The sequence below is a fragment of the Hirundo rustica genome, chromosome 10 (genome assembly GCF_015227805.2).
Source record: "Hirundo rustica isolate bHirRus1 chromosome 10, bHirRus1.pri.v3, whole genome shotgun sequence".
NCBI lineage: Eukaryota > Metazoa > Chordata > Aves > Passeriformes > Hirundinidae > Hirundo > Hirundo rustica.
Window position 1 is genome coordinate 20,412,813 of NC_053459.1, and position 14,016 is coordinate 20,426,828.

General features: G+C 40.9%; 1 protein-coding gene across 6 annotated transcripts in view; it reads right to left on the reverse strand.

Annotated features, from left to right (window-relative positions):
• The window catches only part of NAALADL2 (N-acetylated alpha-linked acidic dipeptidase like 2), a 430,994-nt gene that overhangs the window by 329,130 nt on the left and 87,848 nt on the right, over positions 1–14,016 (reverse strand). The gene's annotated exons all lie outside the window — the stretch shown is intronic.

The window sequence follows — 14,016 nt, forward strand, 5'->3', positions numbered from 1 at the left end:
ATATAAATTTTACTGATTTTACAGTGAAAGCAGGAATAGAAATGTTAGACGGGGTTGCTCAGAGCTTTGTACAGTCAAGTAAAACTAAGAGAAAAATACCAGCCCTAAAGAAAATTCATGTTTTGCCCTTCAAAAATCCAGTCCCCCCTTCACAAAGGCAGTTGAAAATGAACGGCAGCAAAGCACCAAAAATTTAAAGTGAAGGATGGATTTACTGGGTTCCAAAAACCATATTTCCTTGACAATCATAAATACAATATTGTACAATTCTTCTGCAAAACAACACCTCTAGACTATACAGCCCCTGTAAGCACATGTTACATTCATGGTCTGACTGGGCAAGACAAAAGGAAGCTGATAAAAAACAACAAAAAAACCCCAGTCTTTTCCCTGGACCAGAAAAAAAAAAAAACTTATTTGCTCACAGGTCTCAGATAAAAGCTTCACGTTACAACATTTTATCTTTCTTACAGTTTTACTGCTGGAAAGATGAACTATGAGATTAAATCCAACTTTCTATTAAGCTCTAGAGACAGTCACATGCCATGCAACTCATAAGACTTCACAGTTTGGACACAGTAGTAGATATTGAATATATGAGGGAAGCATTTCAAAAAGGCATTAACACTAATAGGGATTACATATGTGTATCAAGGGAAGAATAGCTGCTAAGTTATGACACTACTCAGTCCTGACCCAGAGGTACAGAAAGAAGCTGTCTGTGTAATTCCACTGAATTCTGAGAGATTCTCCTAAATTCACCCACTTAGAAGCCTGATTTTTTTTTTTTTTTTTTAGTATTTACTGGAGAGGAAAAGAAGGGAGGGGGGGAAAAAGTTAAATCATACACTAATCACTCAAACATGGTTTTGTTTTACCACTTTGAAGAACAAGTGCAGGGACAAATTTAGCAGACACAGAATGGGGGTTGTTTTGTTTAGTTGAAATTCACTGGGAAAAAAAACTCACAGTGAATGATTCCACAAAAACAGCACCATACAGTTTTGTCCTGTCTCTCACATTTGGACATGCAGAACATTTTTAAGTTTTTTCTGTCACCATAACTAATAACTGCAGGCTCTCAAACCCCTATACCTCCTAGATATACAGCTAAAAAGGAGCAAAACAATTTGTTTGTTGACATAGTAACAACAAGATTCAGAATCAGGGAACCGAAAATAAAAGGTCATGTTTCAGTTTTACCAGCCAGAGCCATTTATTTCATTAGTGACCACCTTCCTTGGCAGTAATGACTGTGTTCATCGTCTACTTCCGAAGTTTTGTCCATGCCACCTATATGTAACTTTTATGCAGCTAGCAAAGGTACAGATAATGACTCTGAAGTAATTTCAGTAGGGAAGCCTGAGGAAAAAAATTCCTGTACAGAAATCCTGAAGAAATTTTTCTCTCCTCAGCAAAGTTTATATTTGAGAAGCTCAGTATTTCTTGCTAGTAGAGAGTATTGCAAATTAGAGCAGAAATCCCATTTCACTTAAAATTGTAATTCCTGCGTATCACAAGAGGCTCAGAATTCACTGGGTAGAGAGGGCAGGGAAAGGAGGGAGGGATACAAGGATACAACAGCTCTTGGATTAGATGATGCCACTTTCAATCCATCATCACATTTTCTTAGATTATGAAAATGAATTTTTCCCAGTAGTACATTTTATGCTTGACAGATTACAGATCGGTTTACACATTCACAATCTGAGCACTCGGATTTTACAGAAGTTCAGGTCTTTTGAGACCAGCATTTGTTATATGGTTTGACATGAGTCAGGAGGAACATTCTAGGAGACAATGCCAGAGACAATTTCTGGCAATGAAATGGGTAAAGTCACAAACTCCTTAATGATCTCTGCAGCCAGCCTGAATTTAACACATTCTCTTTGACTTTACAGCTGGCTCTGAAAGGTCATTAGACTATTATATCTACTGTTATGTAGAGCAGCACCATACACATGTAAAGTTTCTATAGCAACACTTTCTTAATTCACTCTTTAAGCAAAACACCAATTAGCTTTTTATTATAGCCAATTAAAAAAATCTGCACACTAATTGACAACCTCTCTACACAGAACTTAAGCTTATGCAGAAGAAAATTGCAGTCAAATTTTTTATGGTAATAGCTTACTTCCTATTCTCGCCTCTTAAGAGAACAGTAAATTATTCAGGATCGGGGCTGAACATTTCTTTTCCAATGTAAACCATTTAGACACAGAAGTAACCTATCCTGATATGCCTTAAATCTGAGGAGACCCTGAAGATTACAGGTTTCAAAAAGGCAACAGAAATGTAATCATCTGACTTATTTCTGCATTGCAGGGAACTGGGCATTGGCCCCTGCACCTGGAGATCATGCAAGAGACAGCCAGCAAAATGTTTCTCTTTCAGAGCAGCCAAGCACGTTGAGCCAAGTGAGAAAAATGGCAAAAAAAAAAAAAAAAAAACAGTACCAGAAGTCATATTTAGCAGGGCAGAAAAGACATTTTAATTTCTTTCTTAGTACTCTAGCGCTGATCTTCTCAGATGCCCTCTGCACAGCTGGTGATGACAGCCTCTTTGTATGTCACTTCGAGTAGCAAATATCAAGACATATTAGTCAGAAACCAGTCAGTGAACACAATATAAAAGGGAATACAACATGATGCAGAGTATCAGGAGAAATAATCAACAAGAGAAGTTAAACCACCCTTTCTTGTAAGATCTTCTGCAGGAAGCCAAATAAAAAACATCGTTCCCCTTACAGTTCTTCCACGTGAGGCGCCGGGATTCACCTTACTAATAAATAAATATATACACACAGAGTGAGGTGGCAGATGGCTCCTCTGACAAGCTCAGCGTGCCCCAATCAAGAATTCATGGTGCTTGAGGTATCAGTAGGTCTGCTGATTCTTAAGGACACGCCACAGAAACTGCTTCTATTCTCACCCACTGTCCCACAGTGCAGCACTGACACAGAAACCTGAGGCACCTCACAAGTTACGTGGGGAAACTAAAAGAGTTTCCCTTGAAAGGCTGACAAATAGAAGGAGGGGTTAGAGTGCTCTTTCAAACCTACCCCTGTAGAGGAGAGGTCAAGGTCTCCACAGTTGTGAAAGAAATCACTGCGCGTAACCTTGGAGTTGCAGCGTGCAACAGGTCTGGATACACGGTCAGGGCTCTGCAGTACTCAGGGACACCAGAGATAAGGGACTAGAGTCAAGCAGCACAGTTACAGGCTTTTACTGTCAGGTCTTAAGAGATGTAAACTCCCAAAGGCAGCTCCCTGAGCTCCCACGAAACGGGAGCATTTTCAAGTTCCAAGCCTTCCAAGTGCCCACTGCAAGATCCAGAGCTCTGCAGGGAGACTGCCTGAGGCCAAGACACAGTGCACAACGCTGCACACAGAACAGGTAAATTCAAACTAACATCATCATTTGCTGTCCCAAGACTCCGAAAATTTCTCCTCCAGCAAAACCTTGTGACCAGCACCTCACCAAGATATGGTCAGTTCATGCACCCCTGCAGGGAACATCACTCCCTTCCCTTGAGGGAAGGAGAGCAACCCATGGCCCAAAACAAGACCTGCCAGTCACAGTGACGCAGAAGTGAATACTCAAGAGTACCAGAGCAACCAAATAAGCTTTTTCCTTTTTTTTTTTTTTTTCATTTTTTAAAATTTTCTGCATGGCCATCTCAAGCCATTTAATATTTCAGCCAGTCAGTCCACTCTGCCCAGTTAAATATTACACAGACACAGAGTGCATTCAAGGAGAAGGTTCAGGGCAAAGTTTAAAGGTAGCTGGTACTTATTGGCAGCAGGCAGGATCCCCTTCAGCGGCTTTCCAGGAATGCCCATTCCCAGGATCAGAAAGGCTCCAGCTGGTGCCAGTCACTTTTCAAACCCATCAGCACGGGGTATCTCTTTCCCGCTGTCTCCCCCGACGCGCTCTTCGCCCAGGCAGCCTGCCGCGAGCGGGCACGTCCATGTGGTCAGGTAGCTGGTGTGTGATGTGAAAACCCTCCGGGGAGTACAACAAGGGATAGGATTTCTGGCAGTCTCAGCCCTGCCAAGAAAACACCTTGAGTGGCCTCAGATATGAACCCAAGCCAGCTGTGCAGCCGTCCCAGCCTTTGTAAAAGCAGTTCATAAATCAAGGAGATCGGGCAGGTAGAAGCTTCTCCCCCGTAACTCCTCTTAGTAGGATCAGCGTTCAAAGCATCTTCATTAAAAGAGCAATTTGCACATCCAGCTGCAGGTAAGGACACAGAGCTACGTTCCACTTTAAGAGCACAGAAAAAAACCAATTTTTTCTTGGATTGACTTTTTTTTCTTTTACTGTTTTGCAGGAGAGCTGACTGCAATTAAACTGTCTTTGTCTAAGTATAAAAGCTCATTTCTGTTATTTCCAAAGAGTAATGGGATGGCTTTGTTGCTCTTGTAAATTACTCACCCACTGTTACGATCTACCATAGAACTAAAGCAAATTAAAACAATTGCTAAGGCATCACTGAGAGCAAAGATTTTCAACATTTTTGAAAGATCCTTTTTGACTCCTTTCATTTACTTTTCTGCTTTTGAGACACATAAAACACAGAAGCATGATTGCAGTAAATTTTGATAACTACCACAGATTTCTCCCACTCTCTCAATGAAGGAAAGTATTTCAGAAAAACCTTACATCCAAATTTATCTTTTCAATTTCTGCACAATCCCGTGTTGGCAATAATATGCACCCGTTACACTGGATGATGCCGGATGATGAAAAGAAGAATTTAAAGGAAACCGTAATTTTCCTGCAATGTTTTTCAACCTCTGAAAAGAGGACTTCTCAATCTCAAGCCTGGACACAGAACCTGAAAGCAAAATTACTGCACAAAAGATAACTTTCTTCCTTCACATCTTGGTGAAAAAAGAAAAGTATCAACTTTATGACCTGCTAGACTTCAATAATCTAAAATTACTACCCTCAAACCTAAGAAAATGCAGTTTTATTACTATTTCAATAATATTTCTATATAATACATTACATATGTTTGTTTATAGAAAATATTATATATTATATTAATGTTTGAAGTAACGGAAATGTTATCCAAATAATACTAATAACTGCTCTAATTCTTGCTATCTTATTGAAGACGTATAGCAAGATCCCTGCCTTGCAATCAGATCAAACAGTTAATACAGAAAGGATCTCCTTCCCCCCCTTGTGCTTTCACAATTTTATCTTCTAGAAGACTGAAAGTTATGGGTAACTTCAACAATATTTATAAAACTCTAGCCCTAAATTCCCAATTTCCACATCTGTAAGCTCTGAAATCAGGAACTCTGAGTAAACAAGTGAATATTATGATCACTATCAAGCTCCTGAACCACAGCATGACAGAGAAATTACTGTGTCTAACTTTCATAAAGTCTCCCAGAACTCACACTTTTTTAAATCAGGCAAAACAAAAATAAATACAATGAATCTCCAGTCCTGCTACTGAAAATGGCCAGCTCATATCTAAAGGATACAATATGCTGTTTTCTATTTTACCATTTTGAAATTAATTTAAAAGACCTAAATTAAGACGGAAAAGAAGGAAGCATATCCAAGGATCTCACCATCTCACAGTCAGGAAATTCTGGCCAATTAAAACAGAAACAAGCACTGAGGAAAATACAATTAAATGCTTCCATGGTGGAGTAACACTGTTGAAACAATGCAGTCTATCTCCTTCTTTCTATTTCTTTCATCCAAACCTTTCAGAAAGCATCTAGACAGAGTAGTTCTCACATCTTATATTAGGGGTGGAGCAGCATATATTTGTATTATAGGCACGAGAAAAATCAATAGGTGCAATTGAGATCTCAGCAGCACGTGCGGTTTGATGGATACACTGCTCTGAGGAGTGCCAGGGGACAGCTGGGAATGAAGGAGAAATGTCAGTGCTGCCACCAACCCTTCTGGCACCTGCAGCACCCACTCTGCATCGCTGGGGTCACCCAAGGGCTGGAAGAAAGAGCCACTACGAGCCACCACATGGGGAGAAACAGGGAACTTATGCTGGCCTTTTGCTTTGTCTTTGAGATAACAACTCCAACAGTTTGCCTTGACATATTCAGATAAAAATAACTGAATATCTACCACTCAAATTAAAGGACACAGATGGCTGCTTTGAACTGAAAGAAAAGGCCAAGGACACCAGCTTCAGTTACAAAGTCCCCTCAGAATAAGCAGAATGTTGTACCTTTGTTGGGTGGAAGGAGCTGTTATCTACCTTCCCTGCTCCTAATGGGATTCCCTGGGGTCTCCTTTGCATCAGTTTCAAAAGGTCAGTCTTTGTCTCCAAGCACTTCTTGTCAATGTTAAAGCCACATTCTGCTCTTAGATACTGAGATAAAAGAAGTATCTGCTGGCTTAGACCACCACAGACTGAGAAAAAGCCCCACTGCAGTGTTTCAAAGCAGCAAGTGCATAACACAAGGTGACCAAGGGAAGGAAACGTTCTGCAGGAGAACAAAATACCTTGCTGTGATATACTCACTGACACATTTCACTCTCAGCCTGGTCCAAAATGCACTAAAAAGCTTGCGGAACTTCTGTTGATTTTAACAGGTTTGGGAATACGTCCCTTACACCCTCTGAAATTATATCAGGAAAGTAGTATCAGTTTATCAGGTTTAGTGGGCACACACAACACATTTTATCTTTAAGCGTCTCTCCTTTAAGGAAAAGGAAGGTTCACATGCTCAGGGAATTCAGACACAAGAAATAAAGCAAATAAGAGGGAATACAGATTCCTCAGTGGGAGAGCAAAGACAACAGGTTCATCTTCAAAAGGCTTTGTATTTTCTCCCTCAGCATAAATTAAAAAAATACAGATAATATACATTTTATTTTTACTTGTATTCTCATCAGGAGTCATCCCAGTTGGAAAAGAAGGTATTTCTCTCAATATAAATAGATTAAACCATAAAAAAGTAGCAAAAAGTCAATTTCCAGACTTTATAACTATTTTCATCTAATAATTTGTATTTTGCTACTGCTAAGATCTAGACCTCACAAAAAACAGGTTTATATAGCATGACTATAGATAATCATCTGCCAACATTTTAATTAAATTCCCTATATCAGCAGACTACATAAATTGGAAGTTTTATATATATATACATTTTATTTCAACAGAAACATTGTGGAGCCCACAGTTTTGGTGGGTTTTTAAGGAGAAAAAACTAAACCACACATCTCCATCTTGCCCTAGCGCACAGCTATCAAAATTTCCAAAAATTAAAACAATTTTTGGGCCATGAGCAAAGGCTGAGCTGCTGTGTGAAATATGCTCATCGCTGTGGAATGTTCAGCCTCCATCCTCCAGTTCTGTCCTGGTTGGGATGGGAGAACTCAGGGCCTCCATGGGAAAAGGTGACTTTGAGCACTCAGCAAGTTAAAAACCTCCTCCTGTGTGCAGGGAATCACAGGGAGTGTGAGGCCAGGACAAGGCAATTCAGCCCTGGTGCCAACAGAGAGTATGGAGATGGTTTGGGTACGTTTTCATCTAATAAAATGTTTTGTGGTGTAGAGATGCACCAAGGAGTAAGCAACGAGCTCGCTGATCCAGGCATGTTACACGCAACAGTAGCTCAGAGCTGGGTGCTAATGAAACCAGACTGCACTCAAGACGCTTTTCCTGAATTATGTTGGGTATTCCTGCCCAACCCCAAACTGTGCTCCCTCATCCCATCCTCCAGGAGACACCACAGTTAAGTCATGCCATGTTTTCACAAAGGGGGTGGACAAGGAGAGCCTCTTGTTCCCCTCAGAAGCACTCCTGAGCCTCAGCCTCACCAGGGATGACCCGGCTCCTCCTCCTCACTGCTCAGGATCAGGAGCACTCAACGCCACGGATTCACCAGCAGAGAAGATGCAAGACCTGAGTCTGGCTGGAATTCCGTGGCTAGGACATGCCATGGACGTGGCACCTTGAAGGCTTGAAGGCAAAACCAGCGAGAGACTCCAAGTCAGAAAAAACAACTTAATAGGAGAGAAAAAAAGGTAAAATAAAATAAAATAAAACACATGCAATAGTACAAAAGATCACTGACAAGAGTCAGAATACAACCTGACACCACAGTAGTAGCAGTCCAGATGAAGTGGTCTTGTTGAAGCAGTGTTCCCATAGAAAGGTCTGGTAGCTCCTGTCCTCTGGGAATCCAGTGGGTAAGGCTGCCTGTGCCGTCCCAAATCCCAGATTATATCCAGGGAATAGGGAATTCTTGGCTCCTCCCCCTGGGCAGAGCATCTCACAATGGGCTGATATCATTTTATCAGGCTTGCAATGGGTCCTTGATTGCCCATTAAACAGAGATAGCTCCCGGAGGCAGTTACCTATGAGTCATGCAGCAGGGCACTGATGGGCCATTAACAGAAGACAGTCTGGAGGGAGGGGGCACGGGAAACACTGCCCAACCTAGGTTCAACAGCTCATGTAGATGGTGATAGAATACATACTTTGGGCACATCTTACATTGTAACCCAGGACACACCTACATCCCAGGTCTACTCCTGTCCAGACAGGTCTCTGACTCCTCAGCCTCAGTCCATAGGCACCTTCTGGCCTTCATCCTCCTTAGATAATCCTGGTTTAGGGGTATTCGTGGTTTAGGGGTATCCACCTGGTCAGCCACAGCACTCGCAGCCTGCCTTCTGTCCAAGGTGAGAGGGGAAAAATAGGAGCGGATTCGTTTTGAACAGTTCAGCTACACTGAGTTTTGCTGACTTATTATTGGTCAGCATATTTATTATGCTAGATATAAATAAAACATTAAACACTGTACTCAAAATATCCAAAATAGACTGCAATTCTCCTACTTCCTGAGCAAATTAAATGAGTTTTCGCCCCAGTAGTTTTTGCTTTTTTTATTATTAAAGAACTAACACATGGAAAAGTCATGACCATACCTAAACTATGTCTTTTCTAGGGAAAAAAATAAAGGGAATAGCCATGAGATGATACGAACAGACTTGCACTACTGCTATAAGCTGAATTCTCTGCCATTGTTGCTGTTGCATTATTTTGGTAATCCAATTAACTTCTGATGTTGTCAAATTCAAAATCAGAATGGGTTTGCACAGTGAGTACTTATACACAGTAGTAACACAATTACAACAAATTCTATTAGCCTGTGCTGTTAAATACTCTCAAAGGCCAAGGGTAAAAGACTTACTTTACAGCAGTGATTATGAATTCCTGTTGTCCAGGAGATAAGTATTGCAGATGGTGCCCAACAACAACAATAAATAATTCTGAAACCTCATTTTCTTGCTTTCTAAGTAAACCCACTGCACTACTGCAACGTATGTTTGCAGTTTGCTGCCAAACTTAGCTACGTCACCAGCAAGCATCAATAAAGATCCTACTGATTTAAGAGCATGCATTGCTAAAAGTCAATGTTCCAATACATGGGACAGAAGTGACATCAGAATTGCAAAATCCTAATTAGCTGAGCATCTGAACCAAAAATCCTATCCTAAGCCACTCTACAAAAAATCATCTTCAAAAGGAGAGCAAAGTCCAAACAGGGCAGAACAGATAAATTGGCTAATAATGAGAAACCAACGTTCTTGTTCATGCTTGCAGAAAGAAAACAAAACAAAATCCTAATATCTGCACCAATTCTATTCTGAAATAATTTCTTTAACCACCTGCAGATCTACCTTGCCTCGTTGAAAGGCCACGGAATGAATGATGACTTGTACTTGTTGCAGAGGCCAAGCCTGCCTGTGTTGAGTAAGTCAGGAGCAGTCCCAGTGGAAGTGAAAGGTACCGAGGTGCTGTGGAGGGCAGGTCAGACACAGCCACCAGCAGCAGGGTGATTGAGGACGCTGCCTGACAGCGTGTCTCTGAAAAGATCAGGAAAGCTCTGATTGCCTATTATGCATTATTAAGACACAGATCAATAGAGAAACCTCCAGGGACCACTAACATGCGCTGCACGTGTGATTTCACCTTCTGCAGACACAGGAGTGAACTGTGGGAGCTGGTTCCTGCAGCCCTGGCTGGGGACTCTGGACAGCCTGAGCCATGACACATCTTCCTCCAGGAAGGAGGCTTCCCTCCTCTTCTACCTCACCTTCTTCCCCCCTCCTTTTTATTTTTTTTTTCTTTTTCCTTTTTTTTTTTTTTTTTTTTTTTGTGCCTACTAAAATTCAAGCCATCACACCTTGATTTGTGCTCCTCCAGCTACATCCACTGCCACTAAATTTCAATTTAAGCATTTTAGGGCAGAAGCTGGGCTGGGAGATGGGCTTGTATTCAGGCAGCAACCAAATGCAAAAGGTGGCAGATTCCCGTTGCAGCCTCTAAACATTACTCAAAACACCAAGAGTAACCTGTTATTTTGACAAGTTTTTCAGCTGAGGGATTGATTTTAAGGATCAGAGAAGAGAAACAGCTCATTTCTGAAGGATAAAAAAATAAAATAATAGGAACTCCAGATGCACAGTAATTTTCTTCACAAGACAGGAATACTGCTAAAATTATCCTAGCTACCAAATTATATCCTTTTTCTTGAAAACCTGAAGATAAAGGTAATTTCTGAACAGTAGCATATGTCATAGATACATGTACCAGCACCACTCTGAGCCTCACACCACCTCGCCAGCAGAGCTGGGCAGATTCAGGTGATTTACAGTAAGCATAGTTAATAACTTACAATAATCATGCTTAGCATCAAGTTCAGAATGAACTGCTGCCAAACTGACACATGTGGCTATGAAAATTGATAGCTTCGAAATTTGTTTCAAGGTTCATGTACAGAAAACCTCGCCAGCACGCACAGAATTCAGAAGGCTTTAAGAACAACAGCACTCTGCATATGACTGAAATTAGTTAATTACCTGAAAATCACCCACCCAGAAAAAAAAAACTGTCTCCAGCTCTGGCGATTGCCTGTTTATTTCCAGCACAGAAATAACATTATTCATTGTGGCAAGGAAGGATAACGGATTCTTTGCACCTTTTGAAGGGTAGAAATAAGTATAGAGAGTAAAGATAAATCACTCATTTAAAACAGGACCTTAAAACTTTTTCACTTGCAGCACCCATACAACTCCGATATGATTCACCTTCTGCCCAAAGTTCAGTGATCCTTACTATTAATTCATACATTAACCTGCCACAGAAAGGTGTTTCTCCTCCATCCTCTTGGATTTATTCTTCTAGATACAGAAGAATGCACACTATGAGGAGTTGAGCTCAAAATCTTACCAGAAAAACAAACAAACAAACAAACAAAAAAACCAAAAACACCAATAAAATAAAAAAGCAACATAGGTTCTGAACAGTGGACACTAAAGGAAGAACTGGCAACAAGACAGAATTGGCAAGAGTGAAGTAAAGTAGGAATTATTTTCACACAGCTTCCACGGCAGCCAGTTCAGTCTATAGGCTGGATTGCTGAACTATCCCTGCATGGCATCTGGCTCCAAACGCCTCCAACGGCCAGATTTTGACCCTGTGGGTTAAAATTCCAAACTTCTCAATCCAGGGGCAGATGTTTCTACAGATTTCTGAAATGTGATTTCATTAATTCACCAACAATAAACACGAAATCTCACCACAGCACGCCTGATTTAGGGGAAATGGAGTTCAGAGAGCAGCAACTGTGACAAGAAGGGCTGGGGAGAAGCAGCAGAGAAAACATGGAAAGGCCAAAGGAAAGAGCAGAAATGGACTCAGAAAGCAGCAACACTCATGGTCAACAGTATTCTCCAAAAGGCTCTTACTGCAGAGCCTAAAATACTCCAAACCACTGATTTCTCCTGCTCCTCTGGAAGCACAGGGACACCATCCTTACAAGCTGTGCATCCCTCATCCTCATTGAATGCAAACTACTCGTGGTCTTGCTCTTTCAAAGACTTCCAGAAGAGCATTTTACACATCTCTAGGTCTCAGGCTCACTGCGAGGTGCTGGTTAACTCTGTGGGCATTGCATGGCTGATTAGAGTTATTCAGCCTGCCTAGAAAACTGAAATAAATAAATAGATAGATAAATAAATAAATGAATTGCAGAGTCGAGCACTGAACAGCCACCAGTTTGAAACACAGATATATTTATTATTATTTAATCCATACATAATTCTGTGCTCTAAATTGATGTAAGCGGGTATGCAGTTGCCTTGTTCTTTACTTATCAGTACTCTCCTGTGAGAAAAAGAAGCAGAAAACCTCACCCAGTTGCATAAAAGCTTGAAGAGAGCCTACTGAACCAGAAGAAAAACTCTACCATCTTAGATTTAACACACATATACCACAGAAAGCTGAATCAACATCAAGGATGGATTAAGTGTTTCTGAATGGGATTCTTAGGCATTAAAAGGGAAAGCGAAGTGTGGGTGAGGACACAGAGGAAAAGAGAAATGTGAAGGACAGTAGGAAACAAAAACAACTCGGAAGTTCAAGTCCACAGCGAGAGGGGATGACTGCTAAGTATAGCAAACCAGCCTCATGGAAATAAAGACTTCAACTGAGACTAATCCTGTGCTTGAGGTAAAACAGACTGCACAGGATTGTTATGTGCAACAAGATGGCGTAAACCAGCACCACAAGCACATGGTTGTGTCTGAACACTGTGACACACCATCATCAAACTCTAGATTCATACCTCACACCTTCCTACAATTATCACAGTGCAGTTTACTCTCTGCCTTCTATAGTTTGAAACTGCTGATGCTGTTTAACAAACTTCTGCCCTTAAACAGCATTCCATTTCTCCATAAAATATTTATATTAAGCTTCTAGCACAGGTTCCTGCTCGGGGTCTATTAAGCTCTCATGAAGAGCTGAGTCAACGTGTCCTGTGCTGAACCTTTTAAACTCCCTGTTTATTCCAGGTTACATAAAAACAGAAGAAAACTGGAAGAGAGGGTCACACTTTCCAGTTCTCACTGAATGAAGCCGCAACTGATATTGAAGAATAACAAATTAAATAACATGAATGCAACAGAAACTTCTTTTAAAAATGTTGTTCATCTCCTCAACCAAAAGCTCCAGCAAATGGAAGGTATTACTCCAGCGTGCTCTTATCCCATCCATCTCCTACACATCATCCAAGTTTTGTGCCAAATGAGATCATTCCACTGTAGCCCACACCTGCTGCATAATTGATTGTTTTGACATTAAATGTTCATGCACAGAGGCACACATCACAACATCTCTGCGAACATGGGAATGTGATCTTTGAGTCGCCAGCCTGCCAAAACTTCCACAAAAGTCAACAGCAGTTGTGTCATGAGAAATATGCCCAGCGTTCCTGGGTTTAAGCAGATTCCATGAATTTCACAGCCTTCAAAAAAAAACATTCTCTGAAATTCTTCTTTACAGCCTTATTTTCCTTGAAGGGAAGCATCCACGACCTCCCTGGCGGAGATCATTTGAACATAACCTCATGTTTTTGCTGACATTTGGCTATCTTCACCCCCAGGCAAAACACTACAGAAATGTATATGGAAATTGCTCAGCCAGTAAAGAATCTGGGTAGCAATCCCAGCTGTCATGTGAGAAATATAGAAGATTAAGAGTATCTCAGCCATTTATTAAGTTATACTTCCTTGATATTAAATTAATCACGAAGACTAAAACAGTCTTGCTGATGTTTTTAAGACGAGGCAACTGAGCTGTATTTGATTTTATGGTTTTTAATTTATCTGTGTATTTGTGATGGTTCTACTGCAACGCTGAGCAGAAATGCACCTGGGCAGTCACACCACCCAGGAGTGCCCACATCACAGCAAAATTTGGGTTCTTTTGCCATTTTTTTTTGTCCATGCTCTTAGTTATTGGACAAAACCATAGTAACTGAATTTCCCAGACTCAGATTCAATTAAACAGTGTCTTAGCTATTGCAACAAGCACAACGGCAGTTACTAGAATTTGATAAAGGTGCTTCAGCACTAGAATCCTTTCTGTTCTTACTACCTGATGTTTAGAGGCTAGACAAGTATCACACCCTGAATCACACAATCATTGTTAGTCACACAGCACTTCATT